This window comes from Gorilla gorilla, chromosome 5 (assembly GCF_029281585.2).
Source record: "Gorilla gorilla gorilla isolate KB3781 chromosome 5, NHGRI_mGorGor1-v2.1_pri, whole genome shotgun sequence".
In the NCBI taxonomy this organism is placed as follows: domain Eukaryota; kingdom Metazoa; phylum Chordata; class Mammalia; order Primates; family Hominidae; genus Gorilla; species Gorilla gorilla.
In genome coordinates this window covers 168,139,563-168,156,555 of record NC_073229.2, presented here as the reverse complement: position 1 = coordinate 168,156,555, position 16,993 = coordinate 168,139,563, and the positions used below count along the sequence as shown (strand labels likewise).

At 38.0% G+C, this 16,993-nt stretch overlaps 1 protein-coding gene across 39 annotated transcripts in view; it reads left to right on the top strand.

The window, feature by feature from the left end:
- Positions 1 to 368: 368 nt before the first annotated feature.
- PLAGL1 (PLAG1 like zinc finger 1) overlaps positions 369 to 16,993 on the top strand; it is a 68,036-nt gene continuing 51,411 nt past the window's right edge. For 22 of the 39 annotated variants that reach the window (XM_063707913.1, XM_063707919.1, XM_055391378.2 and 19 more), the window contains exon 1: positions 448 to 732. The gene's annotated coding sequence lies outside the window, so the exon portion shown is untranslated. Of the gene's footprint in view, positions 733 to 1,443; positions 1,587 to 16,993 lie in introns of those variants that run through there. The other 17 variants (XM_063707914.1, XM_063707917.1, XM_055391382.2 and 14 more) reach the window with 10 other exon arrangements.

Here is a 16,993-nt window from a genome sequence, read left to right as displayed (position 1 = left end):
GTATTTACCTGCAAAGTGCTTAGGACAGTGCCTGGCTCACGGTCAGTGCTCACGTTTGGGCAGCTGCACTTGGGCGCTGCTGGCACAGGAGGTAAGTTAGTTTGGCCTATTGCAGCGTCCCAGCATCTGTCGCGTTTCTCATGTGTGATTGGGCTCTGGCGGCCCATCCTGGTGGAGACTTCGGCTAGCAGGCCCCGCTGCAGACCCCAGGCTGGCTCGGGTCTACCTGCGCCAGCGCTGTACCTGGGCGACCTTGTCTTTGCCCCCACCGGTGACCCGGCCCGCAGGACGTATGGGTGCCGCTTAGCTCCCCCCGCCTCGGCCGCCGACCCCCAGCTCCCCGGCGGGGCCTCCTCTTGCCACGTGACGCCCCCGCCAGGGGCCCCAGCGCCCTCCTCGCGGCCGCGCCGTTCCGGCTCCCGAGCCCCGCCTGCGCGCGGCCTCCTCGGCGCAGCCATCCTCTTGGCTGCCGCGGGCGGCAAAGCCCACGGCATCTGCCATTTGTCATTCAGCCCGTCGGTACCGCCCCGAGCCTTGATTTAGACACGGCTGGGGCGTGCTCTGGCCTCACTCTCCGGGCGGGTGCTGGACGGACGGACGGGGCAGCCGTGCTCACAGCTCAGCAGCGCGGGGCCTTGGCGCGCGGGGCGCTTCCCCGGGTCGCCGTCATGGCCGCGGAGGTGGCACGCCCGAGCGGCCTCGCCTGAGCTCCGGGGGTCGTCGCCCCGCAGGGTAGGTGTTTGGGTGCTCGCGGCTGCGGCGGGCGGGCTGGGGGCAGCGGTGGCCGTGCATTGCCGCGCTGCGAGGACGGCGCTGGGTTCGCGGCCGCGAGGAGGGTGTGCCTTTGCCGCGCCGCCTACGTGCGGGTCCGGGCTCCGCTGGGCCGGGTGTGGGACCCCGCAGATCGTCACCCGCAACCCAGGCAGCCCCACCGCGAGTGCCGCCGGACCCCCTGGACGCCGCTGCCAGAGGCGTTCGCGCTTATCTGGTATGCGGTCCACAGACCCGATTCTTACAACCTGGCGCTCTAACCTCGCCAACGGGCCAGGAAAAAAACAGAACAAGGAAAAGAAGAAAAAGTCTGTTCCAAGTAATAATGGGACTAGACAGTAACTGCACTTTCGTCTCTTATGAAAAATATGATTATTTTGTTGCTTTAGTATTACAGACTGTATCAGACATACTCTTAAAAGTATTTAAAAACGTGGGGTCCTAAAAATTTCCTAGATCGGGACAGCTGATAATGCGACTTCTGTTAGTCTCCACATCCAACTTTCAGGGCGGAATGGGGATTTCTACCTTTTACTGAATATACTCCTGTAATTTTGAATATTTTTCCTCATCAAATGTGTTACTTTCATGTTTTAGGAAACCAATAAAAATCAAAAATAGAAACACCCAGCTTAGGTCCTCCTTCTTCCAGGAATCCTCCTCTAACCCCTCCCTCCCAGGCAGGATCGGAGGCCCCTCCCGGGTGCTTTCTGGGGCCTCACTGAGGTCCTGGTCCCCTGAGTCCTCCCCCGCAGCCCCTCCGCGTATTAACCCACCGGTCTCGCTGGGCCCAGAGATTGCTTACTTAGCACATGGTAAGTGATTAATACTGTTTAATGACCGAGGGAAAAGATAAAATGTTCTCTGATGTTTCACGCTTTTCGCTCTGAAGTTAAATAGTGGTAAATTTATATGCGCTTAGATAAGAACATTTAACAGTTAAGGATCTGGAAAAGTTGACGACGTCCGATGTCCGTGTTTCCTGATCCAGCAGTTGCACGCCTGGGTATTCATCCTTAAGAACAATGTTTTTCAGAATTTGAAGTCCATTTTAGTGGGTCGTAAAGTCATTTAAGTGGATGATCAGAATTTGTAAAACACAGACGGAGAATAGAACATCAGTGTCTCTCAGGTCATAGGGGTGTTCGCTTTATGAATCTCTCTCCCTCTCCTCAGTTTCATACATACACAAATGTGTGTCATGATGTAAAACGTCATTCCTTAGTATGAGTCATGGACAAAAAAGTTTGAAAGCCACTGCCCTAGATAAATTTTAATACATGTCCACAAGCAGACGTGTACAAGAAGGTTGACTGTAATAGCAGAAAACTGGATGCCGCCTTCATGCCCACCTGAAGGAGAAAGATAAATTATACACCACTCATAAAAAGGGCACACTGTACAGTGGCCAATGAAGTATTTTTGTGTTTCAACACAAATGCCTTTCAGTGTTGAACCAAAAAAAAAAAGTTGCCGGAGAATGCTGTGTGATATCTTCTATGTAAAATTCAGAACCTGGTGGAGCAAAGCTGTTGTTTAGGGATGCATATATAGGCATTAAAAGTAGTAAAGAAAAAAAGTCAAGCTAATGGTCATCTCCTAGTGGGTAGGAAAGGGTCAGGGGCTCAGAGATGCTGGAAATGCTTCATCGCCTGACCTGTGCAATGGTTACATGGGTGTTTGCTTTGTAACTCTTTGTTAAATGATACACACTGGGTTTGAATGTTACATTTCCCCCCAAATATGTTAAAATATGGGTGTTGCAAACTGAAGAAGCCTGAGTCTAGGGCTCTCCGTCTGTTTTTCTTATTTCCTGCCTTCTTTTTAGAAAAAAAAAATCTTGCTCAGGGAGGAGTACCTAGGGAATTTATCAGTAATGTTTTATTTCATAAATTCCATGGTGGACATACCAGTATTCATTAAATTATTCTTTATGTGTTCTTATAACTTAATTTATAATATTTCAAAAAGCATTTAGGAGAAAACATCATTTGGTGTGTTTGCTTTCCCAAAAGTCACATTTACATGTTTTGTACACAACTGGAATATTTTATATAGTAATTTTAGCTAAAATCAAATTTTGTTATGAAAAACGAAATACTAAAAAGTATATAAAAATCACAGAACTTTACAGACTTTCAGCGTTTTAAAATGCTAACATATTGTATTTACCTCAATAATTTCTGTTCCTCAGTTCTTTCAGGCCACATTTTTAGTGCTCAATAGCCACATATGACTTTTAAATTTTATTATATTTTATTATGTTATATATTTTACATTATAATACATTATAGAACAGAATATTTCCATCATTGCAGAAATTTATATTGGAAAACATTATGGATACAAATATTTGTTATATACTTGCAGATATTAAACTGTAGACATTAATCCTTATGCTTTTTGTCTTAAGATACTCTACTATTAATGAAATGTATTCTGAATATTTTTCTAAGAATTTTTAAGTTTATGTTTTGTCCACATTTTGTTCTTTAATTTACCTGAGACATGTATATGTTGAGATGTATATATTTTATGTTATGAGATCAAGCTTAATTCATTTTCAGATTCCCACATGAAAAGGTAATTGTCCCAATATCAGTGATTAGCAGTGCCACTTCTGTCACATACAGTACCCAGATATGTTTGGGCTTATTTCCAGGCTGTTAATCCTGGTTTATTTGTCATCTGAAAATACCGCAGATTTTCATTTACTGCTGCTTTCTATGTAGTATATTGTTCAGTTCTAAGAATTTAAGATTTTTTCATTGTGATATTTTTTCTTCCCCTAAGAGATTTGTAGAAAGTAGTCTAGTTCCAATGTGGAAGGTTTTGTGAGTTATCCTTTTGTTACTGATTTCTAATTTGCACTGTAGTTAGCATACGTGTCAAGGCCACCAATTCTTTGAAATTCGAGAATTGCTTTATGGTTTTAACTGCTCCTTGTATCATCAAGAATAATTTGTACTCACAGACTTTTGAGGCAAGGTATGTAGGTGTGTGTATATATATAATATATACACATACACTTTATATATAGATTATATATAATCTCACTGTAGAGTTTATATAAAAATTAAATATATTTATATAAATGTATATATATGAATAAAATCTCCTGTCTCTAAGGTTTATGTTTCATTAATTCAGGAAAGTTTTGTCTTTTATCTCTTTATTTTCACACATTTTTGTCCTATTCTTTAGGAGCTATGATTAGACTTCTGTTAGACTTCCTCACTCTATCACCCACATCTTTTAAGGTAGATTTAATGTATTTAATATATTTTTTATCCATGTTGAATTCTACATATGTTTTTTAGTTCTATAATTTATGTACAACAAAAAAAGTGTGTAGCTTGATGAAATTTACATATGTGTATACCTTTGTGATTACTACTCAGATAAACATATAAAACATTTTCATTCCTTCTGCCCCTTCCTATCAATGGAGCCACTCGCTTCCCCCAGTCAACTACTGTCCTGATTTCTATGACCACGTATTATTTTCAAATGTTTTTAAACTTCATATAAATGGAGTCATACAGTTTATTCTTTTGTTCACATTGTATTCATCCATGTTGCATGTATAAGAATTTTTGTTTGTTTTTTATTTTTGCTTTGTATCAAGGGTTGGCAAACTATGGCCTGTGGGCCAATTCCAACCCACTGCATGTTTCTGTTTATAAAATTTTATTGGGCTGTGTTCCATGGCTCCTGTCTATAATTCCAGCCAGTCAAGAGGCTGAGGCAGCAGAATCTCTTGAGCTCAGGAGTTTGAGCTTACAATGAACTATGATCATGCCACTGCACTGCAGCCTGGGTGACAGTGAGATGACCCCATCTTAAAAAAAAAAAAAATTACTGGAACATAGTTATCCCCATTTGGCAGAGTTGAGTAGTTGTTATAGAGGCCATATGGCCCACAAAGCCTAAACTATTTACCATGCGGCCGTTTACAGAAAAAAAATTATTGACCCCTCTTCTACGGTATTACATTATTTGGATATATGATATGAGCAATTTACTTATTCATTTTCTTGTCGATTAACATTTGAGTTGTTTTCATTGTTGGGCCATTAAGAATTGAATTGTGAAGAATGTTCTTCCAACTTCCGTTGGTAGACATGTATCTCTCAGCTATATACCAAGGAGTTGAATTGATGGTTTTTGGTAGGTTGGTTGCATTTCCATAAACACTAATAATGTCGAACATCTTAAAATATCTTAATCAGCTATTTAGATTTCCTTTATCACCTGCCTATTGAAATATTTTGCCCATTTTTTAAAAATTAGGTTACCTTTTTGTTCATGATTTTTAGTTCCTAATATAATCTGGATAGGGAATCTTTGTTGGGTATATGTTTGCAAGAATTTTCTACCCTGAAGTTTGCCTATTTATTCTCTTTTTTTTTTTTTTTTGAGATGGAGTCTCACTTTGTCACCCAGGCTGGAGTGCAGTGGCATGACCTCGGCTCACTGCAAGCTCCGCCTCCCAGGTTCATGCCATTCTCCTGCCTCAGCCTCCCAAGTAGCTGGGACTACAGGCACCCACCACTATGCCTGGCTAATTTTTTGTATTTTTAGTACAGACGGGGTTTCACCATGTTGGCCAGGATGGTCTTGATCTCCTGACCTCGTGATCCACCCGCCTTGGCCTCCCAAAGTGCTGGGATTACAGGTGTGAGCCACCGCGCCCAGCCCACTCTCAAGATTTTGAAGACTTTTGCCTTTGTTTTCCTCCAGAAACTTTATAGTTTTAGCTATTGGATCTGTGATTATCACCAGTTGATTTTTGTGTATGGTGTGAGGGGGGGATCAAGATTTATTTTGTATATGGACATCCATCTACTCTACACATTTATTGAAAAAAACAACACCTTTCTTTTCCCATTGAATTGCATGGGGACTTTGTTAATAAATGAATGGTCATATATTTGGGTCTGTTTCTGAGCTCTGTTCTTTCCACTTGGACTAATTATCCATTCTTGCATCAGTACCATACTTTTTTAATTACTGTAGATTATGGTAAGTCTTGACGTGGTATTGTAAACCCTCCAGTTTTGTTCTTTTAAACAAATGTTTTGACTATTTAAGTGCTTTACATTTCCATATAAATTTTCAAATGTGCTTGTCAATGTCCATTAAAAAAAAAAAAAAAGTCTACCAGACTTTTGATTGGGATTGCATTGACTCTACAGAGCAACTTTGGGAAAGTGAACATTTTAACAGAATTGAGTCTTTCCCTTCATTGCATAAGTTCTTCTACAGTTACTTTCAACATTGTTTTGTATATTCAGTGTAGAGGACTTACACATTGTTCAATTTATTTCTAGACATTTAATGTTTTTTTGATGCTGTTGTAAGTGGTGGAGTTTTTTTTCCCCCCAGTTTTATTTTCCAAACATCTTGCCTAGTGTATGGAAACAAAATTTATTTTTATATATTGATCTTGTATTTTGTGCCCTTGCTAAATTCACTTATAGTTTTGGCAGTATGCAGATTTGTTTTTGTTTTTGTTTTTAATGTGCTGTCATGCCATCTGGAAAAAAAATGGTTTAAATATGCCTTTACAATTCTATTCTCTTTTTCGCCTTTTCTTGACTTATTGCACTGGCTGGGACCTCTAGAACAATATTTAACAGAAGTATTAACAAAGGATATCCTTGCCTTTTCCTCATCTTAAGGGGAGAATACCTCAATATTTCACTATTAAGGGTGATGTTTACTGTACTTTTTTTGTAGATGTTCTTTACCAGATTGAGGAAATTTTCTTCTGTTTCTAGTTCACTGAGAATTGCTTTCACAAATGAGTATTGAATTCTCAAATTCATTTTATTCTGAAATAATTTTAAATTTACAAGAATTGCAAAGATAGTGCAGTGTTTTTGTATACCCTTCACCCAGCTTCCTCTCATGTTAACATCTTACATAACCCTTGTAAAGTACCAAAGTTAAGAAATTAACATTGGCACAATAGTATTAATGAAACTATACACTTTATTCAGATTACCACAGTTTTCCCTCTAATGTTCTTTTTTTTTAATTTCAGGATCCACCCCATATACCACATGGTGTTTAGTTTTCATGCCTCCCTCGTTTACTCCAATCTGTGACAGTTTCTCAGTCTTTCATATCTTGTCACTTTTGAAGAGTACTGGTTATGTGTTTTGTAAAATGCATCTCAATTTGGATTTATCTGATGTTTTCTCACAATTAGACTGAGATTATGGATTTTGAGAGAAGAATATCGCAGAGCTGTTGTGCCCTTCTCATTGTATCACATATGGCAGCATATGATAGCCACATCAACTGATGATAACTTTGATCACATGGCAAGATGGTGTCTGGCAAGGTTTCTTATTGTAATGTTACTTTTTCCCCCTTTCCATAGTCTATTTGTTAGGAGAAAGTCCACAGTCAAGGGAAGGGAAGGATATCAAATAATTTGTGGTCATATGTTAAAACCACCACAGTGATTAATAAATATTTTTGAGGTAGTACAAATATTCTATTTCTCTTTAAAGTTTTGTCCAATAATTTTAGGGTTCAATGGATCTTGCCTGCAGCAATTATTATTGTGGTATTCTAATGGTGATTTTCCATTTCCTTCCTTCTTTCTACATTTATTAATAGAAATTCTTCTCTAAGAAAGATTGGTCCCTTTTTTCCCATTGATTTATTATTGAGTCGGTTATTTATATCCGTGTATATTGATGGATATTTATTTAGTCTTTGAGCTATTATCTAATACCATTTTTATATTGCTTAAATTGTTCCAGCTTTGGCAATGGGATTTTTTCAGGTTGGTACTTTTGTCCTTTTGAAATGTCCCCATTAAAAATTTTTAATTTTTTTTATCATTTCCTTACTGTCTGGCACTATGAGATGCTCCAGGCTCATTTAGTATTTTCCCTTCCCCAACCTTAGAATCAGCCATTTCTCCAAAATGTCTTGATTCCTTTTATTGGAGGATGGTATTAGAAACCAAAATCTGTGTGCTAGATGTCCTTGCTTCTACTGAGATGATACTGTTTCTTGGCCCTCTGTGGACAGAGCTAGGAGTTATATGTACGTATACTCGATTTTTAATTTTGTCAAATGCTTTTTCTGCATCTATTGAGATTATGACTTTTCTTAGTTTGATGACATGAAGAATTACAAATATCTGACATTTTAAAGGATGTTTTTCCAGTATTTCTTAGAACTTTGCAAGTATTAAAAGGTTTGTTTTAGAATGTCTAGCTCTCCATATTTCCTGAACAAATCTTCCTAAGATAACTCTAATGATTTTGATATGTCATAGAGCAGAAGCCTTCTTTTGTTTTTCTGCTGAATTGTTTGGCAATTTTAGACCTTTCCCATTCCATATGAGTTTTAGTACCTGTTTATGAAGTTTCTTGAAAAGTCCTGTTGGGATTTTTATAGAAATGGCTTTGAATTTATAGATCAATATGAGAAGAATGGGTATATTTGCAATACTCAATTTTTTCATTTATCTCACATGTCCTTTTTGTGTCCTTCAATGATATGATATAAATAAAGGACTTGTACATATTTTGTTACATTTATTTCTAGATCCTGATGATTTTTGTTGCTACTGTGAATAGTTTCTCTTAGTTTCTTATTTTCTAACCAGCTAGTTATTACTTCATAAATAATATTATATTTCCATTTACATAAATACATAATTTGCAAGAAATGATTTTTTTCTTTTCTTTCTGATCTTCATATCTCTTATTATTTTGTTTATGTCTAATTTCACTGACTAGGACAACCAGTACAATGAAGAATAGTGGTACTGATCATGGGCATTCTTATTTTGTTTCTGACTTACATAAGAATGCTTTTGTAGCACTGAAGCTTAGTGTGATGTTGTTGCGGGATATTTAAAGTTCTTCTAGTTCTCTAAGAGTTTTTTATCATGAATTGTATTGGATTTTATTAAGTATTTTTTCTGAATCTATTGGACTGTGAAGCCAGATTGCTTGCATTCAATTCCTAGTTCTGCTCCTCTGCTGCCATGTAGTATAATCTTGGGCAGTTACTTCTCTGTATCTCAATTTTCTCATCTTTAAATTTAGGTACCACTGTCTACCATATTAGGTTGTTGAGAGGATTAAATGAGTTAATACATAAAAAGGGGTAAGAATTGTGCTTAGCCCTAGGAAGTACTCGTTTTTTTCTTCATTACTTAGTGTTAGGTTATTTTAATTTAAATTATCATAATAAGTAAATTAATTACTAAATCATCTTGCACTCTTAAGTAACCTTACACATATTTATTTACATGATTTGGATTTAATTTACTGTTTTAATTTTTTCATGTAATATTCATGAGTCATAAAGTGACTGTTCTTTTGCTATAGCAAAGAATGATGGATTCCTAGAACAACATTACACAAGAGCTTAGCAACTGAGGTGGCAACATTCCCAACTTTCTGGAGCAATTTATATCTGAGTCTTTTGATAAGCTGGAGATAGAGATAGCTCTTGCATGAGCAAATTCAGAACTTGGCATATTGTGGAAAATGGTCACTAAACAAAAAGGAAAAGTGATTTTAGCTTTTCTGCGTGTTTTACATTGCATCATTAATACATTGTATTATTTGTGTATGGAGATTTCCATATTTGGAATATTTGGAAAGATTCATTCACCAATGATGTACTGAGCACTTTCTATGTGCCAGGCAATGTGTTTTGTTGGCTTGGGGGCTTATCTTTGCTCTCGAGGAACTTAGGGGTCAATTAGGATCAATCCTGAAGTTGAAGGCAGGCCTATTTATATCATTCAGGGAAACTCAATGATCATTTTTTTTAAATTAATAAAATTGAACTTTCTCTTCCATTTGCATTCTGAAATACAGGAAAAAAATTTGAACTTTCTAATATCTTTCCTTCCTGCTTCTTTCACTCCCCTCAGCACCTTGGTTTAGGCCCTTGTCACCCTATGCTATTTTTCCCTGTATTGACTTTTCTTCCCTTCCTATCATGTGTAATGACCACTGGGGTCAGTTCCCTGAAAAAGTCCTTTAGTGGCATCCCAATACTTACAAGATTCTTGGCTTCTTAGCATGACAATGGTCCTTTTTTGTCTGGTCCTAACTTACTTTACTGGCCTTCTTCTCTGATTTCTCAAAACTAATCCAGTGGCACAAGTGGTCCTAACCACGCATCAGCCCCTAAAGGTTTCACTCTCCTGCTTTTGCAGCTGTGTTCTTATTTGTGCCGTTTCCCCTGCCTTAAATGTTTTCTCCCCAACTAATTTTCAACCATTTTTTTTCAAGCTCTGTTCAGAGAATACTCACTCTACAACCCTACTAGCTACATAGAAACCCTATAGTTTATAATCTATAGCCCTTGTTAAATTCTTACCTTTCATCACCAATCTTTATATCTAAATGTCTTTTCCAGATGGTCAGGTTCTTAGATAGGGTTCAAGTGGCTGACATGATACTTTGCATACAAAGAGCTATTGCCAAATAGCTACCACTACTAAGTACCTACTATAATTGTGCTACAATTTTGCAAAGTAAGTATTATTATCTCTTTTAAATTGTGAAGAAACTTAGTATCAAAGAGATTAGGAAACTTTCCTAACACCATATAGTTAGTAAGTGGCAAAACTGGTTTGTCTGAATCAAAGCTCTTGCTCTTTCTTCTATGCCATACTGCCCTTGTGCTAAAAATGAAGAAATAATTAAATAAAATCATGAACAGAAGCATTTATGGTAAAACACACACTGAAAATGACATACACAATGAAAGCTTTGCTTTCATTGCCAATATACTATAGAATCTTCACTTTGGTGACCATGATAGTTGCTATGGATTAACTGGTGTACTCCTATTTTCTTTGGACTTTCCTTCCAAGTTTTTGTTGATACTAATGAATAAGGTTTGAATATTCTAATTTTGGCTTATTTGGGGGTAAGAAAAACTGTAAAGTTTAGCCACACTTTGCTTGGTGTTTGTTTTATTTTAAGTAGAAAATTTTACATTTGCCTAATAACCTTTGCTGGGCAATGGATAAGATAAAAAGAGTCTAATTATCTTTCATAAAGTACTTTTTCTCTGCTTCTGTTGAGGCAGAGTTTTTCTTCTGGGGAAGAAAAACATATGAAGTCTGCCATTCTTAAGTATATAGCTTGATGAGTTTATACACACACACACATACACACACCTGTGTAACCACATTCAAGAGCAAGCTAGACAATATTACATCCATCGAGGATAAAATTCTCTCATTTACCTCCTGGTCAACACCTCCCCTATGGATCACACTCTTCTGATGTCCATCACTGTAGATTAGTTTTATCTATTCCTTCCCCCCACAGCCCCCTCCGCCCCAAGATGGTATCTCACTCTGCCACCCAGGCTGGACTGTGATTGCATGATGACAGGATGACAGTTCACAGCAGCCTCAACCTCCCAGGCTCAAGCGATCCTCCCACCTGAGCCTCCCTGTTTTGTCTATTCTTGAATTTTAAGTATAACCAAACAGGATGTACTCTTTTGTGTCTGGCTTTTATTCAGCGTAAATTTTTTAGAGTCATCTGTGTTGATGCATCTATCAATAGGTAGTTCTTTTTGTATTTTTTCTGAGTAGGACTCCATTACCACAATTTGTTTATCCATTCTGTTAATAGCTATGTGGGTGTGTTCTAGTTTGGGTTCTTACAAATAGACCTGCTGTGAATACTCATTCACAAGTCTTTTGGTGGACATTTGCAGTATTTCACCAAGGAACAAATCTGAGTCTAGAATTGTTAGGCCATAGGGGAGCCAAACAGTTTACAAAACAATGCATATGTGTACACTTTTGCTAGCAATAGAGTTGTAGTTGGAGTGCACATTTTCATCAGCACTTGATATTGTTAGTCTTTTTCACTTTAAGCCCTCTGGTGGGTTTGAGGTGATATCTCATGGCTTCATGGTCTCATGGTTTTCATGTGCATTTCCTTGATGATTTCATGACTTTTCTATGTATCTTTTAATGCTGTCTTTTGGTGTCTTAATGAAATCCAGTTTATCGGGTTTTTAATGGTTTGTCTTTTGTCCTGTTTAAGAAATCTTTGTCTATCCCTCAATCATGAAGACATCAATTTTTTTTTTTACATTTAGATCTGTGACCCATTCCATCATCTATCTCAAATTAATTTCTGTATGATGTGAGATAAGGGTCAAGGTTAATTTTTTTCAGGATCGGGATTTAATTGCTCTAGAATCTTTTGAGGAATTTTTCTTTCCCTCCATTGAATTGCATGGTGCCCTTGTTGAAAATCAAGTGCCTGAGTATGTGTGTCTGTTTTTGAACTCTAAGTTCTGTATCCTTGTTCTGTTCGTCTACCTCATGATCGAAGATGGCTAGCCAAGTTCTAGCTATGATGTCTGTATTTCAGTCAGAAAAAAAAAAAAATGGGAATAAATAAGACTCTGCTCCTGCTTCAAGGACAATTCACAGAATTTGCACATGACATTTCTGCCTACATCTTGTCAGTAACGTGACAACCTTTATCTTCAAGGGACATTGGAAAATGTTTTTATTCTGGGGAGTCATGTGCCCATTTAAAATTCAGAGATTATATTACAAAGAAAGAAGGGAAGAATGAATATCAGAGAAAATTGGCAGTCTTTGCCATACTTTCTGTTTACGAGCGCTTTGTAGGTGCTTAATAAACGTTCATTTGATTCAATTTCATCTACTTCTCATTGAAGCCTTCTTGGTCAACTTTTGCTTGTAATCATACATGCAGACATCGCAGCTCTGTGATAAGACTCTCCCAGATGCACCTAATAAGAAGCATGCCCTGTAGTAATGAGGTCAGCTACTTCCTAGTGAGAGAAATGTCCAGACCTTGTTAAAGTTCTCTCAAATCACCCCGTGTTTCTTCTTTATGTGACACCATTGTGATCATAACAGTTCGGAGAAAATGAGACCCTAAATCAAGAAAATTTAAAGGACGATGTGGCTCAGCAGGTCTCAAAATAGAGTGGACGATGGTGGGAGGCTGACCAGGTTAAACAGTTTTTGGTTTTGGTTGAGCTCCTGACCATCCTTTATCCTTGATATTTTTGGAAAAAAGATTAGAGGTCTAGATTTCAGTTCTTCTCTTTGCTTTAATTTTATGGCTGGCCACCATTAATATAGCCAGTAATGTAGGTATTTTATGGAAATACTTATTATTACTGGGCTTTGAAACAAAAACCTCTGTTTTATAATTAAGATTTGAGCCCATCAAGTGTTAAATTTTCTCTTTCATCCCTGGAAAATATATTATGAAACATGTAGAAAGGGTGATCTTTCTTCCTTTAGTCTTCAGGAAAAAAAAATCCTTATATTTCAGATTTGAAACATTTTATATAAGCATATGTATCATAATAGTGTTTGAATTTTAAGTGGTATGAGTATCTTATGACAGTATAGCTTTTAAAGCTATTTAACTTGGAAAACATTCATAAATTTATTCAACAAATATTTATAGGAGGTAAACATAATTTCAAACTTTGACTAAAATGGTTCGCACCTAAATACAAAGTATAGAAATCTGTTTAAATTATGTAGTTTAGAATCATGTTTCCTTGGCTTAACTTATTCCTCAAATTAGTTTAACATTTATCCCCTTTCCAAAGCAAAGCAAAAAAAACCCCAAAAAACCATGACAACAAAACAACAAAAGCCAAAAATTATGCATCATTTATTGAATGATATGAAAAGGGTAGCTTGATACGTGCATACAAATAATCTGCATAATACTGAAGTTTAAGTTTTTTATTAATTAACTTTAAGGATAAATTGAAAGGGACCTTGCTTTATTGTGAATATTTTCTGTGTTGACCACTTGCTGTGAATCATTTTATTTAATTGTTCCAACAACCTGAGAATAGATAGTTTTATCTCCTTTGTACAAATAAGAAAATTTTGGCTGAGAAAGAATGAAGCCTTTCCCAATATCAGACAGTTAATAAGTAATACAGCAAGCATTTGACCTCTGATTACTTGGATTCTGAGCACAGGGTGCCTGCTCTTTGTGATGGTTCTATCTTATTGTCTCTTAATTGTTCCCATTAGATGATGACAAGATAGAGGCATCACTGAGAGATGTGACATAGTCCAATTACCTCCATGAGTTCAGAAAATCTGAAATTAATGCAAATTTGCTATGAGCAAACACATCAGAAACTGACATGTATTATAATGAGAATTTATAATGAGAATTTTAATTGGATTAGAGCCCCACTCTTAAGACATCATTTAACCTTAATTACCTCCCTGATGGCCCTATCTCCAAATACAGTCACATTAGGGTTTGGGTTTTCAACATTTGAATTTTGAGGACACATTTGAATCTGTAACAGTGGATTTTCCAGAAATGCAAGCAGGAATAAAATGTTGGGACCGAATATGAGCTGCTCCAGTGGTCACACTGCTGTCTCTCATCATCTTCCATACATTTTTTTGTGAATAATAGTAGTAGTTATAATGCCATTAGTTTCATTTCATTCCTACTTGAGATTTCAAGAGCTACTGTGAAGTAGGGCTGCCTTGTTAAATCTGTCTGCACTTCTGCAGAGTGTAAAATCAGTGTCATACGCTTTAATGGTAATACCTTGTCACATTCAGAGATGTTTAAAATGGCAATCTAGAAAATTGCTTTTAAACAGCAGAGGAAAGATGTTCATATTCTCAGATGACACAGTGCAGAACATGTGGACATCCCATGCACTGTGAAGTCTTAAAATTTACAATATATAGGAAAATTCCTCATTTTTCTGACACCTTTCTGAGATTATTAAAATAATACAGATCCAAACCTAGTCTTTCCCACATTGTAAGTTATAAATTTCACCAGTATACTTTAGGGAGTCCCTGGTCCATAACAATTTTGAAATCCTTCAAAACCTGGAGAGTAAAATGATTCTTGATTAGGCCCTGATTCTACCTTCTTGTTCATCATTTTCAGAAGCACTGGCCTTGCCCCTAGGGAGTTCTTTTCTTTTTTTTTTTTTTCCTTAGCCATATATGAAGTGAACATTTGAGAATTTGCCCTAGTTGGGAACTGAGCAAACCTTTCTATCCTGCATATAGAGTACTGGGGGCCAAAGGATCGTTTTAAGACTTCAGCTGATAGTCTTATTCTTTTTGGCAGCACAGTGCTCTCCAAAATTTGGAAGCTTTCTTATCTGTTTGTCTCCAGTCAATTCTGTGTGCTAGTAAACACAGCCCTAGAATTTTCTTTTGTCATGCATGAGTCCTGGTTTTCAGATTTGCTACATTGATTTGCATTCTCACTCCCATAGCTGTCTTTCTGGTCCTAAAGGAAGTTATCTTGGGACTGGCTGGCTTCTATTGGAAAGCTTTACTTTTAATCTGATCTATTCTCTCAGTCATTTTATCCACATGAAAAGATTTAATGAATATATTATCTATCCTTGTCCTGAGACAATTTAGTTTTTTTTAAGAAAAGTTTTCCTCGGCTAATGATCTTCAAAGTCTTACCTTTAACTGTTAGTGTAGGGGTGGAGAAGAAGTTAGTTTTTGTAGTTGCAAAATCTGAAATGTCTGCCGTCTCCTCATTCCCTTTCACTTCCTGGAAACTGGATAGTTCTTTTCTAAGCTCAGCTCTTTCTTGAAATACTTTGTCAAATGAAGCCAATAATAACCAATACGCATGTCAATTGTGTGTGTGTGTGTGTGTGTGTGTGTGTGTGTGTGTGTGTGTTTTGTTTTGTTCTTTGTTTTTTTGTTTTGAGACAGAGTCTAGCTCTGTCACCTAGGCTGGAGTGCAGTGGCGCGATCTTGGCTCACTGCAAACTCTGCCTATCTGGTCCAAGCAATTCTCCTGCCCCAGCCTCCTGAGTAGCTGGGATTACAGGCACCCATGACACCCAGCTAATTTTTCTATTTTTAGTAGAGATAGGGTTTCACTGTCTTGGCCAGGCTGGTCTCGAACTCCTGACCTCATGATCCTCCCGCTTTGGCCTCCCAAAGTGCTGGGATTACAAGCGTGAGCCACTGCACCCGGCCGTTTTCTGTTTTTTTCTGTGTGTGTGTTTGTTTATTTGTTTTTTTGAGACGGAGTCTCACTCACTCTGTCACCCAGGCTGGAGTGCGGTGGCAGGATCTCGGCTCACTGCAACCTCCACCTCCCAGGTTCAAGTGATTCTTCTGCCTCAGCTTCCCGAGTAGCTGGGATTACAGGTGCGCACCACCACACCCAGCTAATTTTTGTGTTTTTAGTAGAGATGAGGTTTCACCATGTTGGCCAGGCTGGTCTTGAACTCCTGACCTCAAGTGATCCACCTGCCTTGGCCTCCCAAGGTGCTGTGAGCCACCTTGCCCAACCATATTTCAATTGTTTTTTCTTACCTCTTCTCCTAGAGCTACAAGTAAATTTGACAGGAGATCTGCCTCCTGAACTAGCAGACGCAAATGTTTTACCAGATATGTTGCCACTGTATAAAACACATCACTATCTTTCTGGCCCTTAAGATCACTTTCCTCACTACTTGCTGACCACTAAACCAAGGTCATATATTTTAGGTTTTTGCTAAAACATCCTACTTCTGGTGCCAATTTCTGTGTAGTCAGGATGGGCTAACATTATGTTGTGCTAACAAGCCATCCCCAAACCTCAGTGGCTTCATTCAAAAACAGTTTATTTTTTGCTTACAATAAACATCCACTGTGGACTTGCAGAAGACTATGCTTCACACAGAAAGACTCAAGCCTGTGATTGTACCACCTTTGTCATTGTACACTTTCTGGAACACTTGGCCTTCTCAGCCACTGTGGTTCAAAAAGAGAATATTCAGTGGTTTTTCCTCAGTAATCAACTTTTTATTAAAGTCTAGAACTAATCTCATGCCCCTCCTAACTATACGGGGGTAGAGTTCAAGCCAGGATATAAATAGAAACACTTTTACCATACATCTAAATATTTATAAGTTATAAGTTATGCAGACCAACTAAGTTCAAAGCTAACCAACGAAGTCCAAAATATATCTTTCCTTGACCACTTTACCTCATATTTCCTGGAAAACCATGTTTGAATGTGGACTTCTTGGAGCCTGTACATCTAGAACATGGCACTGGAGAGCGAGCTGGCTACTAGGCCCTGGCCTGTCTTCCCTTCTCTTAATGTTCTGGGATCACTCTGCCCCCTATGTCCACATCTCCTGCAAACAGACACCCCTTGGCCACCCCTTGGGTCTAGGGACTGCA